This window comes from Rhipicephalus sanguineus, chromosome 6 (assembly GCF_013339695.2).
Source record: "Rhipicephalus sanguineus isolate Rsan-2018 chromosome 6, BIME_Rsan_1.4, whole genome shotgun sequence".
Classification (NCBI taxonomy): domain Eukaryota; kingdom Metazoa; phylum Arthropoda; class Arachnida; order Ixodida; family Ixodidae; genus Rhipicephalus; species Rhipicephalus sanguineus.
Window position 1 is genome coordinate 152365069 of NC_051181.1, and position 17580 is coordinate 152382648.

The following is a 17580-nucleotide window of genomic DNA, read 5'->3' on the forward strand; positions in this document are numbered from 1 at the left end:
ACGTGCACTGGAGCTTCGCTATTCTATCCGCCCTCTGTTCGCATCTCAGCTAGGCGCTGATAACACGGCGGAGATGGAAGCAAGATGAAAACTCTATAAGGGAGCTATGAGCGCTCGCTTCACGCACGCTGCTGCCACAGAAACTGCGCTGCTCCAGTTGCGATCAGTGGAAGGCATGAACGTGGTGCTCCAGTGGCAAAGCACAATATGGATTGTCAAAGGAAACAAAACCAAAACTATCGGTGACCGGATGCGCTTGTCTATATTAGATGTCGGCAGCAGACGGCGTGAACTGGCCGCGCGTTCGGTGCGCTGTTCACACTTCATTCGGCGCGGATAGTTCTTGTGCTTTGCTCTTACTCTACTCCTCCTGTGCGTCTCATGACGAGAAAGTATAGCTCTGAATGAGTCTATTGTGGAGACTACCTTTCGAAGCACAAGAAGCTTAAAGGAGTACTGACACGAATTTAAAAAAAATTTCGGATTGTTGCTCTAAATAAAAATACTGGTGTCGAGAAACGTAAAACGACTATTGTGGTGCCTGGGAATGCATCCTATATATTTTAATTAGCGCCACCTTAAAACGACACTTTCGGTTTCGATATCGAGGGGGTGGCTTCTCAGTATCGTTTCATAGCAGTGTGACGTCACGGAGATACAGAAATTCGCGACGTACTAGCGGGAAATCCGTCATCTGCTCGTGGTGCAATAGACAACGATGAGTGACTTGTCGTCCAGTGACCCTGACAGTGATTTCTACGATTTAGGCTGCATGCAGGACGCAGAACTCGCGAACCCGGAGGAACTGTCTTGACTAGTCGGGATAATGTCCTTGCAGTGTGGCTGGCTTGCAAATGCTCAGCGACGAATACTTCAAAGTCAAATTAAAATATTTTATACGTGTTCTCCTATTCCAGTGCGTGGACACTGCATACCAACGAAGCAAAAAATGTCCCTTTTGCGATGTCTCAAAATCATGTCAGTACTCCTTTAATTATTGCAATGAAGCCGAAAGTTCGCAGAGTTACCGATCTAGACATAAATGCTTTGAAGGAACGTTTAACGCCCGAAAGATCAGTGACTGTCAGTGAGACGGACTACTTGTGCTACGCGTGCTTTTGCTACCACTTCACGGAAGATCTTCACGGAACGCACAGTTTAACGATGACATTCTTATGCCCCCTGAAAAAGAAATCGACGCAATTAACCAGATCACAGCGACTACCGGTGCACGTGCGTTCAAGTCACCCGAGAGGTGTTGCTGTTTCGAACTCAATCGGTCTGAGGACGCGAAAACGAGCTCTCACTGCGCCGTCTCTTACAACGAGCATCTCGGGTGCGCGCGCGCCTACTCGGTAGCTCCGCGCTCGTGGCCGCTGCAGTGACGAAATAATTTCAGAATTAACGTCTTCAGTGCCGGCGACACCTTTTTAGGTACCTGCTGACCTTTTAATAAAAAGAAATTCAATCCTGCCTGCATTTTATACACTTGCTGGGCAAGAAGTCGGAATTTCCCATCCTTGCCTAAGGGTCTCATTGGAGGGTCCGTAACTATTAGTGCAACGACATTATGCAACATGTTTTTAATGATTGTGAAAGCTGATGTGGAGGAGAATAAGTGGACAAAGTTTAAGAAATTTAAAAAATGGGTTTTTTTTTTAATTGTCGTCATAAGTTTTCATTGTTCGGTGTTTTCTTGAACTTAGCCCGATCATATCTCTTTACTGAAAAGATATATAAATACAAGATTTGGTAGTTTGGTAGATACGCATACGACGAACGTAATGCAGAATTTTTGTCGCTCTGCTACAAGGCTTTTTTGAGACCTTCAAAGACCTTCAAAGTAAAGAAAATTTTGCCGATTGGGCCATTTTTGAGGTTTTTTATAAAAACATCTACACTACACATAAAAACTAAAAATACTTGAGCAGGAGCAAAAACATGCATATATTTAGGTAAATAAATTTCAGCTACCTAACTTTAATATATTTTGTGCAATTCATAACGAAATTTGGCCAAAACAGCAGAGCAGATGAGCGCTCCACTCCACCTCTTCGTCATTATCGATTTCCTGTGGTTCGAAAAAATTTTTGTCGGCAAAACAAATTGCGGATTTCTTCTTTCCACTCATCAGGCAATAATATATAAAATTTTGAAATAAATTTGAGAGGTCGACCAGCCATCGTTTGTTCGGTCTTACGTGGAATCACCCTATAGTTTTCTTCACAGCGTATAAAGTTGCAGAGATGGAATAGTACGCCTCGTTCATCCACTAATATCTCATACGTAACTGTAACTTATCTGCCGCTGTGCATTTTTACATGACATAATGAAAGAAGCTGTAAAATAAGTTTATCAGGGGCACGAACACCGATCGAGTGACTCTCCTTTCTCTTCCAAGCATATCCGGTCGAGCACTTCCGGTTTTAAAAATATTGATAAGAATATTCGAAAAAATATAAATCCATAGTTCTGGTTCAACATAATAGTTGGATTGGAAACAGGTGATATCGGAGCATAACTTCACTTAAAATGAGGGCCCATTAACTGCCAGGATAATTAATGAAAGTTAATCGAGTTCACTGAAATATTGTGAGCAGCTGCGGTCGTTGCGGCACCTGTCGGAGCAGATCCCAACCACGCGCTTCTTTCTACGTGGCCTCTGAGACCCGCTGCGGCAGCGCATGAAGCACAAGATTAACCCAAGGAATACACCAGGGAACAGTGAGCGCCGATGTGCGAGTGCGACCACCAGACACCTGAGTGCGCAAAACGTTTATAGGTGTCACGAAAACAAGAGAAATGAGTCCCTCTGTGAGTTTCATAGCAAGGCACAAGCTTTCTTTCGATTCCTATACCCAATTTTCCAGCACGGCTGATTGCATGTGACCTGGTTAAAAAAGCTTACGAGTTAGTGCTGGTATGTAAGTACGAAAAGCAAACCGACGTCGCATACCTTTCTTCGCTTCTCTGGAGGACACTTTCTCCCCAGCTGTCCGCACGGACCGAGGCAGATCCAGAGCGTCGAACTGTCACATTTGGCTGAAAGCGAGAGCACATAGGAGCATGAAGTACGAAATATAGAGTATACAATAGAGAGCGGTATTCAGTATAGCGTACTAACGTTATGACAATAGTATAGTCATGACAACGTCTCTCAGCACTAAATCCGTTCATTGCGTAGTCGCTTGCTTGCTTCTGAAGCAATGGATGCTGTCTACAATTTTCTTGCTGACATTTGCCTTAAGGAAGCTTTTTTTTTTCGCTTTTAGACTGTTTGCATATTGAATGACGTAGATGCTAAATCAGCCATTTAATAATAATAATATTAGGTATTTTATTTTTTATCGAGAATATGAGGGAGGCTGGGAGAAAAAGCTGAGATGCAGCTTGACCAACTTCCTACCGCTCTCCCGTGAAGCGTACAAAACAATTACGTTTCTAACATATTGGGTTGAAATCGATCCTCAGAATATCTCGTTAGTGCAGTCGGTTAGTTGTTATGTATATTCGGTTACTGCGATAATATGTTTATAGGGTGAGACCGCACACCAAGCTGAGCATATACACAAAGACAAATGTTAATGAATACCTGTCGTGTTCCTTTCTTCTTTCTTTTTTTTTTGTAAAATCAAGTAATATACTGTTTGGCCTGATCATTTTAGGAGCGATATCTAGGGTAAACATCTGGCGCCACATTCACAAAGCTTAGACACGTTGTTTCGGTTGGTCAGTAGCTTTTACTAAGAACAGGCCCTAAATCACAAGTATGGTGGCACTTTGCTGTTACTCAAAGTATTGCGTAAAAAGATCGTTGTGAATACAGGCCCTCTTCTTGTAAAGGATCAATACTGACGTGATTATTAGGTCAAAACTAGGAGCGGTGCCGTGTGGACCGCGGCGTTGAGCTACTGATTATTGTGCGCACGAGAAACCATACGATGCAATACAAGAGGCACGGAAAACCATGCAGTACTAGCAGTGTGTCGTTATTCGCTAGCGTTTTGTGCTAGGGAAATGAATCTGCACAATGTAGGTCACTTCAACGTCCTCCCAAACTTCTGTTTTTTTTTGTTTTTTTTTTAAGGCGAAAGCTTCAAGTGTGTCGTTGCGTGACCCCTACAGCGAAAACGCCCAACCCTTCGTCCCCCCATGGCTACGCCAATGCTCTGTGCGTTAGTGCGCCGGTCATGCACGGCCTCTTCGAACTCACAAACGCTCTTACGTTGCTCCGCTCTGCCGAGCGGCGCATAGATCTCGGTCTGAACTCTGTGCGCCTCAAACGCCTTCAGGTAGCGTCGCGCCTGGTCCGATGTGTCGCCCACCAGGACAACTTTCGTGAGCTGGGAGCCCAGCAGATCTTCCGCTTCAACCTGTGCAAGAGCAAACCGTCTTCAGCACAGCTTCTTCAGGTTTCGCACCACATGTATACCATGCGTCGTAGCGTAAGAGCTGCGAAACGCGGCTATGAGAACGCGTAACACGTGAAGACGTGTGGAATGTCTTATGACCTGGAAGATAAATGCTTATTTGACTGATTCTGATAACGAACCCAGCAGATGTTTCGCATCGGGATAAAATATTGTGTTTTTCATTTCCTCTTACTGCAGCACAAAATATATCGTTATTTGCATCAAGTACGTTAAAAATAGCTGTCAGCAGTTCGTAATGTTTGTCGTCTAAAGTGTGAAAGCTGAAACGTCATTCTTACGAAGCCGTGTACTGGGGCTTCGTGTACGACGAAAGGGTCACGCGATTTAAAATGACTCACGAGGTAGTCGTGTAATTTTATGTACGCCCATCTGTTGATAATGTAACCACTTTGCAAATTATCTGTCCAGTCTCACTTGTAAGGAAGACAGAAGGTGATATTAGTCGTCTATTACCACGCGAACAAAATATTGTCTGTAATGCGTATTTCAGGATATTTGAATTAAATGCAGGCTCTCTTTCTACGCTGCCCTTGCAATTGTAAGTGGTCGACAGGCGTCTAAAGATATTTGAATTTTAGGATTGATAGGGTTTTGAAAAGCTTTGTTTGAAGGCTGTCATTTATTGGGCAAATACTTATAAAAACAATCTTCATTTATTTTCAACTCGTCTATTTGTTACATTACTTCACTGCACTGCACCATGCCATGGTGTGAAGATGCATTACAAAGCTTTTCTAGAACGACACAGCTGCAATGACATAAATCACTTCCTTCTAGACGCAAATCCGTCATAGTGCGTCAGTGGCTATGATGTTTTAGAGGTCCTTCGTGGTGTCATGCTGGATAGTACAGTTCAAATATTCACTATGAACACAAAACTTCTCAGATATAGAAGTATGTCCGTTATTGTTATTATTACATTTTTTTAGGCATTGAACAGACGATTATGGTGCATTCGTCATAAATTATGTTGCATCTGTTTCAAGTTCACTTCTCCCTTTTGAATTTCATTTAACGTGTACAAATTGCAAAACACACACGCACGCGCGCGCACACACACACACACACACACACACACACACACACACACACACACACACACACACACACACACACACACACACACACACACACACACACACACACACACACACACACACACACACACACACACACACACACACACACGCACACACACACGCACACACGCGCACACGCGCGCGCGCACACACACACACACACACACACACACATACACACACACACACACACACACACACACACACACACACACACACACACACACACACACACACACACACACATCACGCAACGCTTACGCTTCTTAGCGCTTGCAGAAGGACGTCGCTCGTCTTCAGGAAGTCCTGCTCCGATGAGGCTTCGCTGGGAGTGACGCTGGACAACCGGTCGAAGCCACAGGGATTCCTGGCATCTGTTTCGAATGTCAGATTAAGATTTCAGAGACTACATACGTGTTCCAGGTTGTCTAGCAAGCATCGTTTCTACGGCTTACACAACTGGGACACATATGGCATGTAGGCTAAATCTGTAGTTCTGGGCTCATCAGGTTACCGCCTGCGCGAGGAAGTCTTCCCATCCTCAAAGGACACGCTTAATCAGCGTCCCAACACCGGTTCTAGCTCAAAGATTATACGTAATACGAAAAAAAAAAACTGTCTGTGCTTACTAAGGCGAAAGCCTTAGAAACGCGAAAAGTGACCGTCGGCGTCAACACGGGTGATGCAAAGAAGTCATTACGTGGTTACATCACTCTGTGACGTCATCACTGCGTCACATGTCACCAAAATTTGTTACGACGTCATGAGGTCACCATGTGACGTCGCTATGACGCCATCACATGAAATCGTCGCTTGGTCAAAGGTGGGCCGATCCCGGAGACACTGCAAAACTACGGGAGATGCAAAAACCTTCTAATGCCTCTGATCCCGAAGGCAGTTCGAAACCACATTGGGTACAGAAAGCTTTCGGAGGGCGGGGGGGGGGGGTTCAATACAATCGACGGAGAAGAAAAAGGAGATGGTCTTCGCCTTCGAGTTTTCAGGCGAAAGCATAAGGGACTATGTGACTTCTTAACCTGCCATGTCACTCTCTTCCTGTGTAAATGTAAAGTTGAAGAGCCCACGCGGTACCTTAATTAAGCAGTACTACTCTACGTACATACCGTTGGTGGCCCCTCCTGTAGAGCGCCTCTCTTTGCTGACGCCGCCGCTAAGGATGGACCCGAGCTGGTAGCTTAGGAAGACTGATCCCAGGACGCAGAGAGAGAGAAGCAGCGTCAGTTCCTGCACCGACCGTAGTCGTGGTACGCACGCCACGCCTCTTCCGAGCATCTGGAAGTAACGCAGAAAAGGGCACGTTGGCAGTATTGCGTGCCAAAAATTGCGCATCTGCACGTTTAATCCAAAGCCATCAATGGGAAGAATGGAACTGTGGTTTCAGCAGCACTTAACGGGCTCACCTAAAAACACCGTTATCAGGCCTAAAATGGGGGGGGAAATCACTAGCAATGTAAGCTTGGACATAGAAGATACAACCAAGACGAAATACGTGTACACTAGTGCATATATGCTAATTTCGAAACAAAATGCATGGTTTGTATAAAGCCTACCTGGTGTGCTATTAAAGACGCTGTCGAACTCCGCCGTGTTGTCAAATTCGCCGTCTTGTCAACTCTGATTAGCCCAAAGGGCTTCCACGGCCTTCCTGATTGGATTAAATGCCGTCATCACACTATTTCACAATAACGCGGAATTCGAGACAGTTAGTTGGTTGGTTGGTTGCAGAACTTTATTGCCAGTGTCCAATTCGACAGTGTCCAGAATAATGCACCGTGCTTACTCGCATGATACCAGTGCTGGCTATTGTTGAACCCCATTGCCCGATGTTGGCTAGCTATTGGCTTATATTGACTAATTACTTGCTACATGTTGGCTAATGTTGGCCCTCAGCTCCTATGAAAGTGTAATAAACTACTACATACATGTGTAATAATATACCCTGCCTCCCTCCTTCGCACGCTGTGACATTTCTCCTCATAGAACTTCGTCGCAGTTGACGGCGGTACAAGATATGGCGCAAATGCCTAAGAGCAAGCGTGAAACACATTATGCTATCGTAAACTACAGTGACAACCAATAATGTTGCAATAACTTATGCGGTACATTATTGCTAAAAAATGCTGCAGCGGTAATACGGGGCTGATAAGACACGAGCCAGAAACACTGTAAGCGTTTGACTGCAATTAGCCCCAAAACTTGTCACTGGAAGCCAATACTAATAATAATAGGTTCTGGAAGTTCACGTGCCGAAACCACGATATGATTATGAGGCACGCCGTAGGGCAGGGCTCCGCAAACTTCGACCATCCGGGGTTCTTTAACGTGCACCTAAATATAAGTACGCGGGCCTCTGGCATTTCGCCTCCATCGAAATGCGACTGCCGCGGCAGGGATCCAAACCGCGTCTTTCGGGTCAGTAGCGGAGCACCGTAACCGCTGTGCCACCGAGGAGGCACACTATAAATCAGCGGAGAAATCGGTAACAACAGAATGGAGATGCCTATGGTTTCTGCCGTATATGCGTAGGAGACAACAAGGCATGCACTTGCAGTGCTGTAAAGGATGGTAAAGAAACATAAGAGTAATTGCCCACCATCGTAGAAAAATTCAGGTGTGAACACACGTACAGAAGTGAAGAGAAAACAAAGAAAGCAAACGACGACGCCTTACCAGTTTCATTTTTGCTTTTGGTTTCATTCCTCGGGCTTCTAAGCCGCAATCTCAGCACTGAAGAAGAATAAAGGCAGCCTGTAACCAAAAGAAATCGAGGTCATTAGTTTATTTATTGACGAAGTTGTGCGAAGCTGCTTTGAAAAGAATGCCGGGCGCAAGAGTTAATCCTGTGCCACTTCTCTGATCATTTTGCAAGTAACTAGTAAGGCCGGGTTATATATACACAATCCTGCACCGCAGCGTTTGAACAGAATTGGATAATATAATTGCTTAATGGACATTTTCTTTTAATGGATACCTCTATACAGCTATCCTGAGTAAACAGCACCCTTTGAATCTGTTTTATGTTTTAGGGGCGAAGCACCTTAACGCTGAGGCATGTCCGTCCGTGTGACGACCGTGTCCGCGCTTACACACCTACTCACCCACTCGTCATGATTCACTTCTTGGAGATGCCTGGTTTTAACAATAGGTTTAACAATAGACTAATATCAATCATAATTTTGACGAAACAATATAAAGCACCTACAAGCACAAACCCTTTATACCACTCGGCGACTTCAACGTAGACGTTATGGATCTTAGGACCAAGCTTTGTCGTCGGCTTTTTAGGTCACTTTATGTCACTAATTTACATTATATGGGGCAACGCTCGGGTAACGTACGGTTACTCACCCATACGATACACCAGAGCTTCGCCCACTCGTCATGATTCACTTCGTGGAGATGCTTGGATTTTTTTCGAACACAGTGATTTTTCAGTATCTTTAAGCGGATACGGGTTGAGTGGTACTGCAGAGGACGACCGTCATAAATGTGATGTGCTCTTCGCGAGTTGACGTAGACGGGTAATCTCTGTTAGACAGCTTTAGTTGGGCGTTCGTAGGCTGCCAACCACTTCCAATGGCAGCCTGCATCCTCCGAGCTGCTGTGGATGCCCAACTAAATCTGTCTATTGTGGCAGAGTACAGTGATATAGACACAGTAACATTTTCCGCACAGTCGTCCGAATAATTTTTATTTCACTTCTTCTTTTCATTCTTGATCGATTATAAACCTCTCCACGTCTCCTATAATGTAGAGAAGCCAACCAAACAGTCAATCGCTCGTTAGGCTATTTCACCAATGAATATCGCGTAGCTTATGGCGGTTCCAGATATACGAGGCATTGTTCTATTAAAGAAAAACCTTTCCTGCCTGCCGCCCCTTTCCAGCATCTCATAACGCCATGAACAAGGCTTGAACTGCGGCCTCGAACCGTGAACTCCTAGCGAAATCTCATTTGTGACTTCTCAAGGCGTTTAAACCGTAATCTATTCCCTGTAGGGAAAGATTGTCCCGTGCTTTGTCCAGGGCGCCTGCGGGTCATGGCACTGAACGCAATGCCTTTAACGCCCGATGCGGCCGTAACGGGCGATTATCTGCATTTCGACCTATAATACTATACACCTCGTTGGGGAATGAAACGTTGTTGGATGGCTTCGTGGAAGAAAATACCTCCCTCGCGTTCGCTAGTACGGTGAACCGAAAGCACAATGAACCCTGTCAAGCGGTCACAATGGTGATATAAGCCACGTTCACGTTGACGCCAGACGCTAACGATCCGCCCCCGTTGTGAACTCGTATAGAGGGCATTGTCGGTTGCCTTTAAACTCTCGCGGAGATATTGCGCAGAAATGGGTGGCAGCCACTATCCAGTGTGCGTGAAAGATGTTGCGCAGCTACCGAACATGCTGTAAATATTTTGCGATCACGCTGCGCTGAGGACGTCTGAAGATTGTCTATAGTGTGTGCTTGAACTCGAATGCCGGATAGCTCGTAATTCTGAATGAGGAGTTTGACTCGCAATTTTTAACATGATCTTCATGGTACTTTTAAATTTGTTCGTGTTTTTTATGCACGTCTTCGAAATGCGAGCCAAAGTTTTTCTACATCTGTGCTGCCGGACAATGTTTCGAAACGAATTCGACGTTATTCTAGCTCTGAGCGACGACGTTGTTGTGCCGCCTTGCAAAGTTCTGTGTACGCGAGAAACCTTTACGCAAGAAACGTGCTTCCCAACTGACGCGCAGTCCATCTTGTATTGCGACAGTTATTTAATCTATATTTTATGTGATGACAGCCTATAGTAAGCAACAATGATCATCAGTGTTAGCAGAAAGCCCTGTGTGAAATTGAGGCAGAGCTTTCAGGTAGCCATCGATTGCTTTACGCTATTTTATTCACCTATACCATATGGCTGCTATCAGTGGAAACAAAAATTGTCATTTCTCATGCATCCTATACATTTTCACTAACTAGGTAATGTGTCACATCCAATCGACGTTTCGTGCCTGCCGAATTTTCATCTGTGCTTTATGTGCTGCAGGACAACAAACGAAGATATTGAGGCAGACACGCAACCACGTTATCTCACAGAGTCGAAGATATGTATCTGTCTTAATCGTGAGGTCGTGACTCTTACGCTCATGCTTGTGTGTACGACGCCATCCTAGGCAGTCATATGAAAACCTGCTGCCTCCATCCGATGTTTCTATTGTCACCGGATGTTTCACTCATCCCGAAGCTCATCTCACGTTTTCTTTTCTTCTCATTTTCTTCTATTTGTCTATTGAGAACAAAAAAAGACGACGAACGCGCAATATCAGAAAAATTAGGCTGTTGGATGTCTCACACCACCAGCACTATATCGAAAATGCGACCTATGGATACGCTTATGAAACGCGTCATATCGCACTTTTCGCAAAAAAAGAATTGCTTATTTTTCCTTGCATGTACGTTGCCGTGTAAACACGGTAACGCTCGGATGGTAACACAGATCGTCCAAGTTGCAACAATCACCAGTGTTCATTAGTTACACGTAAGTTTTACTAAAGGTGTTGTTTTGAAGGATGAACCTTCATTAGATCCGTAGTACGACGAAATACGCGTCGAAGGAAATCAGCCGTAAAGATGGAGCTATTTCGTGGAGGCCACACTATAGGGCAGCTGTAGGTTGTAAATCGCTCATGTGTTGGCTTTTCGGAAACAAGCCGATCGCTCGAGTTTGTTTGTCCAAGCCCCATTTGTCGTAAACCTCCGTGGCGACAAGACTGACGCTTCCTAGAAGCGAATGTCGATGCCGCCGACAAGTTTGTTGCCACATGCTGGAGACGATGGGTGGAAGCGCCTCGGTTGCGGTACTTAGCACGCTCTCCTCTTGAACCCAAAAACGATGGGTGGCGGGAGCAATGAACGCATATGCCACGGCTTTCAGTTTTAAACACGAGTGCCGTGGCAGTATACACCATGTAACCGACGGCGTCGATCCTCGGTGTTTATAAAGAGTGCAGCTAAACAGCACGCACTGACGACTCTCTCTCTCTCTCCCCCTCTTGATTCGTGCGTGCGTGCAACACCCGCGTTCTCACGGACAAGCATACAGAAACAAGCGAAGAACTCTTACATAGAAGATCTTAACGGATGTTCAAAGAGACAGATGACAGATGTAAGAAGCAAGCGTTAACACAGATGCCCCTGTGTGAGTACTTCTCTGCTAATAATAATAATAATAATAATAATAATAATAATAATAATAATAATAATAATAATAATAATAATAATAATAATAATAATAATAATAATAATAATAATAAGTGGGGTTTAACGTATCAAAACCACTATATGATTATGAGAGACGCCGTAGAGGAGGCCTCCGCAAATTTCGACCACTTGGGGTTCTTTAACGTGCACCGAAATCTAAGTACACGGGCCTCAAGAGTACTTCTCTGCTAGGCAAGAACCGCGATTATCTAGGCTGAACAGTCTGGGGCAGATTAGATAGATAGATAGATAGATAGATAGATAGATAGATAGATAGATAGATAGATAGATAGATAGATAGATAGATAGATAGATAGATAGATAGATAGATAGATAGATAGATAGATAGATAGATAGATAGATAGATAGATAGATAGATAGATAGATAGATAGATAGATAGATAGATAGATAGATAGATAGATAGATGGATAGATAGATAGATGGATAGATAGATAGATAGATAGATAGATGGATAGATGGATAGATGGATAGATGGATAGATAGATAGATAGATAGATAGATAGATAGATAGATAGATAGATAGATAGATAGATAGATAGATAGATAGATAGATAGATAGATGAAAGGAAAGGTAGGAAAGTAAATAAGAACAAATATCAGTTTGCTACCCTACGCAGTGAACATACCAGAAAGATAAGACGGAAAGAGATATTGTAGCAGAGCACGAGCCCACCGCTACTGCTTCTCACAGAACAAGTACTTTCCTGCTACCATTCAAAGTGCGTAAGCTAAGCCTTAAGCTTCCGCAACTCACGCGCGAGTCCTGTGTGCTCGTGAGGCGTTATATGGGCAATCTAGAGATTCGTGTCTCCGTAACGAGCTCGGAAATGACGCCTTCATGCGCAGACAAGGGTGAGTCGAGCTTTCATGGAGTAAGCAAGCGCAAGAGAATGGGGGAGGAGGAGCAGGGCATGGGGGAGAGAGGGCTGCTCTTTATTACGCTGTGCTAGAGGCCGTAGAACTATTAGAGTGTAAGCGAGTGCGGTGCCCCTGACATGTGGGTCCCACCTGAAAGGGCGCAACATCTGGCAACGGAAGTTCTTCGCTGAGTGTCCACTTCCCGTTATCGCTGTGCATGCGATGCACGTTTGACTTTTGGATTTCTGCTGTAGCTGGCGTTTATTGCATGCCCCATTATGAGCGGATGTTCGACCGACAAAGAGAGGAAAAGAAATTATAAATAATTGCGATATTTGATCCGGCATGCGGATGCCTATGCTTCAACCTACTTCTTTCAATGTACCTAATTTTTTAAAATTTTTCGTGCTCATCATTTAAGCACCTAGCACTTCAGAAATGGTCTTTAGAAATGTGGAATCGCCGTAAAGCGATACTTCAGCATATTTGCTCACTAATGCGTTGCTGTCAGTTACTAATAGTAACTGTCGCGCATTGCAATGAAGAACGCATTGAACTCCACGTGTCCGCCCTTTGCGGTGTACGCAACAGGCCCCGAATAGAAAGCCGAGAAAAGAAAATGAAACTAAGGTTAGACTGCAAAAAAAAAAAAATAATAATAATACTAAGGGAGGGCGCTTTCAAACCCAAGCACGGAGTTTCAACATTTCGCCGGCTCTTTTCGACTTTGAGGGCTCTATAATCCGCGCTCGCCTGGGGGATATACGGCATAGTACTCTCTAAACCGTTCTACGAAACTTATGGGCTTGCGGCTTTTTCTGGGCCCACTCGCCATCGAAAAGAATCTAACACTACATCCATCCTTCCTTCCCTTATCCCCCAGATCTATCTACGGGCTTTGGCCTCTCTCTCTTCATCTTATCTATATACGTCATCGCTACGCATCTTGAAGGACGCGTTTCGAAAGAATGAAAAGCTTTCTCTGTGGTGCTTGGGGAGCGACCACTTCTCGCGGACGATGCCGCGCCAACGCTTATTGCCATCTTCGTGCGTATTTTTATCTCTTGTTTGTACTGTTTCTCGGCTTTCTTTTTTTTTCTTTTTTGGCTCTACACTCGGTGTTTATACAGTCTCTGTGGCGGAGGCTTTTATCTGAAGCCGTTTTCGTATTGGCGGTTCGCTCAAAGTGGTGCGGCCCGCCTTATATGAGAACCCCACTATATGGCTCAGGGTACGGCACACTTGAGGGGGAACCAACGTTTGCGTTTTCGACCATTTGTCTTTGCATTTCTGCTATGTGATTGGTCGCTTCGCTTCCTTCTCTCCTTCGCTTCTTTGTTTCGAAATTTCGACCCGTTTTACCTTTAAGTGCTTTTCCATGCTTCAAAAACTTGACGCCCGTGCGATGGCTCTCCAAATGTATATTAAGATACGCGCCTTTATAGATAGAAGCTTATGTTTCTTCTCGTGGCGTAATTTATAGCTGTTGTAGTCACCGATGTGCCGCATATTGGCCGACAGTGTGAGTGTTGTTGTTTGCGACGTCTGGCTCATATGGCCGTGGCGCGGAAGAAAGGCATACCAAACAATTCGGAGAACTGGACGTTTGCAACGTGAGCGTAGATCTTGTTTTGATAACGAAAGAAAGACGTCTTTGAGTTTTTGGCTTTGTTACTGCTTACTGTCGTTGGTGGAACGGGGCAATGTTGACATAACTGTGTTTTGAAGCGGGCCAGCTTCTATTCGCCCAGTTTTTCTGCAAGGTTTGAGCTCTTGAGAAACAATATTACGACTAAAAATTTCGTAGCAGGCAGGTACTTGATCAGGAATGATATTCTGGAGTGTCACGAATACGTCATGATGTTTACAAATAAAAAACAAAACAAGAATAAACGGTAACACGGAGTGCTAACCGATTGAAAAAAAATGTAAACGGAGCAAGTTATGATTTGATTGGCTCCGTTGCAGTATTGAATAACAATACAAGAGAAGTCAACGTGTAAAGTTTTTCCCTACTGATGTTCGCTCATCTTCTCGAGTGGTTGAACAAAATCAATCCCGTACGTTGGTACGAAGCGTGTTCACAAACACAGGGCGGCATAGTTTAATTCTAACCACAGCCTGCACTGATAGTTTCAAGCCTATTTCTGCGCGTACTACTAAAACTTGATCCGTATTAATGGCCACTAAATTCCGCCCAACGTAAGTCACACTTTGCTTATCATCTACACTTGCGCACAAGCACCGATATTTCTACTATGTTTATTAAAATTTCATCTGCAGAGCAATTAGCATGCTTGTTATTTCACTTGTGCATGGATCCGTGGCCGATACTTCATCGCCAAAAAAAAGAAGAAGAAAACATACGAGGACATCTAGATTGATTCAAAAAAGCTTATGTAAAAACCTGAACAAGACTTCTCATTTCTTATCATTCTTAGTTATTTCTTCTTTCTGCATATCTGTGACAGCAACTTCTCTGAGCACATCAAGAAAACCAAAGAATCAAAGAGTTATGTATCTAAACCAATAAGCTCATGCACAGATAGTTATAGCCAGGTCACCGAGACCACGATAGGGCCAGTGAACGCCGATAGAACTAAAAAAACAAATGCAATCTTACCAAACTAATGTTCACTCGTCGTCCACGTCGATGTCACTCCGCCTTGTTGAGTCACTACTCCCGAGCTCCCTTCGTCGACGCTCGGTGAAGCCAGTCGCTCCCGGATTTCCCCAGTCGGGACGAACGCGTACCGAGGCACCACGCCGCAACCTCCCGACCGCGGCAGAGGCGCGAAAATCACGGCCGACGAATCAGGCCGGTCTTCTCTAGAGCGAGAAAAAAAGAACGTTCCGCTCGAACCCACGCCGTAGGAAGAACAGCCTCCCAGAGAGAAGCGCCGGAGAGAGTGCGCGCGCCGCTCGGGCTGCTCCGTCTGCTCCCGAGGATCATCTGCATCCGGGATGCTCGACAGCGGGACTTGGTGGTGTTGGGCGCCCCCCTCCCTCCCCCATTTCCCCCTTCTTCTTCGTCTTCTTCTCGGCCTTCCTCTCTCTGCAAGTCCCGTTAACCTTCTCGCCAGGGGGCGAAGCGTCGCCCCTTGTCTTCCTCCTCTTCCTTCTCGCTCCGCCTCCCTCCCTCCTGCGTGCGCTGCCGCGCGATGAGGCGCTCCTTTCTCCGCCGTTTGACTACTTACCCTCAAGACGCGTTGACACTACAATGGATACTTGATAATTATTGATGGCCCCGATGAAAACTCTTTCATGAGCGACCTTAATTTGTAACGTAATAATAATTACCATTTAGGAACTAGATTTTTTTTTTTCATTTTGATTGAAGTGGGTCGACATCGCTTGCGTAGAGCAAGCCTAGCCCCGCCAATATCTTCGGGGGGCATCAGCGGGATGGGAGCATCGTGCCATGGGTTTCTTGATTTGTTTATAATAGACTGTTTAAAATAGAATTTGTTGATAATCAACCGGAACAGCACTCGGTTCGATATGAATCTCATGGTATTAAGATAGCGGCTCTAACGCAGTCTGTCTCTCTCTCCCCTAATGTTCTCACATCTTAATAAATAAAAGCACTCAGTTTGCTACCCTATCCGAGGTAAGAGAGTTGAGGTTAGAAAGAGGGAAGGACCTCTACGCATTCGCAAGAGGATGCATGGCCAAACTATAGAATTTCTTCGGTTCCTCCCTGGAGCAGGTTGAGCGAGCGAGCGAGCGAGCGAGCGAGTGAGTGAGTGAGTGAGTGAGTGAGTGAGTGAGTGAGTGAGTGAGTGAGTGAGTGAGTGAGTGAGTGAGTGAGTGAGTGAGTGAGTGAGTGAGTGAGTGAGTGAGTGAGTGAGTGAGTGAGTGAGTGAGTGAGTGAGTGAGTGAGTGAGTGAGTGAGTGAGTGAGTGAGTGAGTGAGAGGGACCACTCGGTTGTTGGATTGGTCATTCAAACTTCGTATTTATCTAGACATGTATGTGTTTAGGTCGTGGTATCTCGAGTGGTCAGCTGGTTAGCCGGATGGATCGCCGTCCCTTCCACAGATAACGAGTTTCTAATTTCATCACCGGAGGACCACACTTAGTAGCTCCGTGAAAGGAGCGGGAGGCGTTAAAGAAAAAGAAAATAAAAGCAAACACGATCACCTTGCAATCTAACAGGCACACAGTCGTTAATTGGACACCCGCGTCTCCTTTTACCGTAAAGTCACGAAAGCCTGGAGAGGAAATCGGTGTCGTCAGCTCCAATCACGTCCTCGGAGTGAGTGAGTAGGGCTGGCTGTGTGTACCACGGTCACGCCAAAGCTTCTTCTTCTGTCGCTTGGCGTCGCCACTATCAGTCGGTGAACCCCCTTGCGTGACCTTTTAGAAACGGCGTCATTGGTCCTCTGGGGACGGCGCGTCTTTCTAACGAGCTCAATTTACAGCTTCGCTGAAAGCAAACGACCAAAGCGTGACGCTGGCTTGAGGCCGTTAAGTCTTTGAGAAAATGCACGAAAGGATTTTCTTTGTGTTGCTATGGTTCTGTTCGTTCTTCTTGCCCCGCTGCATTCAGAAGTGGTGCGACAATCTAGGATTTTTTAATGTTCTTTTTTTTTCTGTGCATCTGAGTCGCGCGACTCTGCTAGTTGCCGTAAGGGCCATGACTTAAAGCCATTATAGCAAACAATAAAAGAGGGACGCCAAGGTGTATGAATAGTAACGATAGTGTGTAGCCGTATGCGACGAGACTGTCGCGGTGTCTCGCAGGCGGAGAATACGCGTAGCACATCAAAATTTTGTATTTCGTTTGTGGGATCCGCTGCGTTTCCAGATACCGAAGGTCGCGTTTTTCTAGAAACAATTGAGGCATAACGTTACATTGAGAGACGTGTGCACACACGTATGGTTTAGTATAACAGGAAATGTCAAGCTTTT

General features: G+C 45.1%; 1 protein-coding gene across 5 annotated transcripts in view; it reads right to left on the reverse strand.

The window, feature by feature from the left end:
- Nucleotides 1-17580, reverse strand: part of LOC119396811 (peroxisomal targeting signal 2 receptor) — a 521060-nt gene that overhangs the window by 410181 nt on the left and 93299 nt on the right. Inside the window, exon 11 of one of the 5 annotated variants that reach the window (XM_049417244.1) lies at nt 11251-11261. The exons of the other annotated variants lie outside the window; for them this stretch is intronic. The gene's annotated coding sequence lies outside the window, so the exon portion shown is untranslated. Of the gene's footprint in view, nt 1-11250; nt 11262-17580 lie in introns of those variants that run through there. 5 annotated transcript variants of the gene reach the window in all.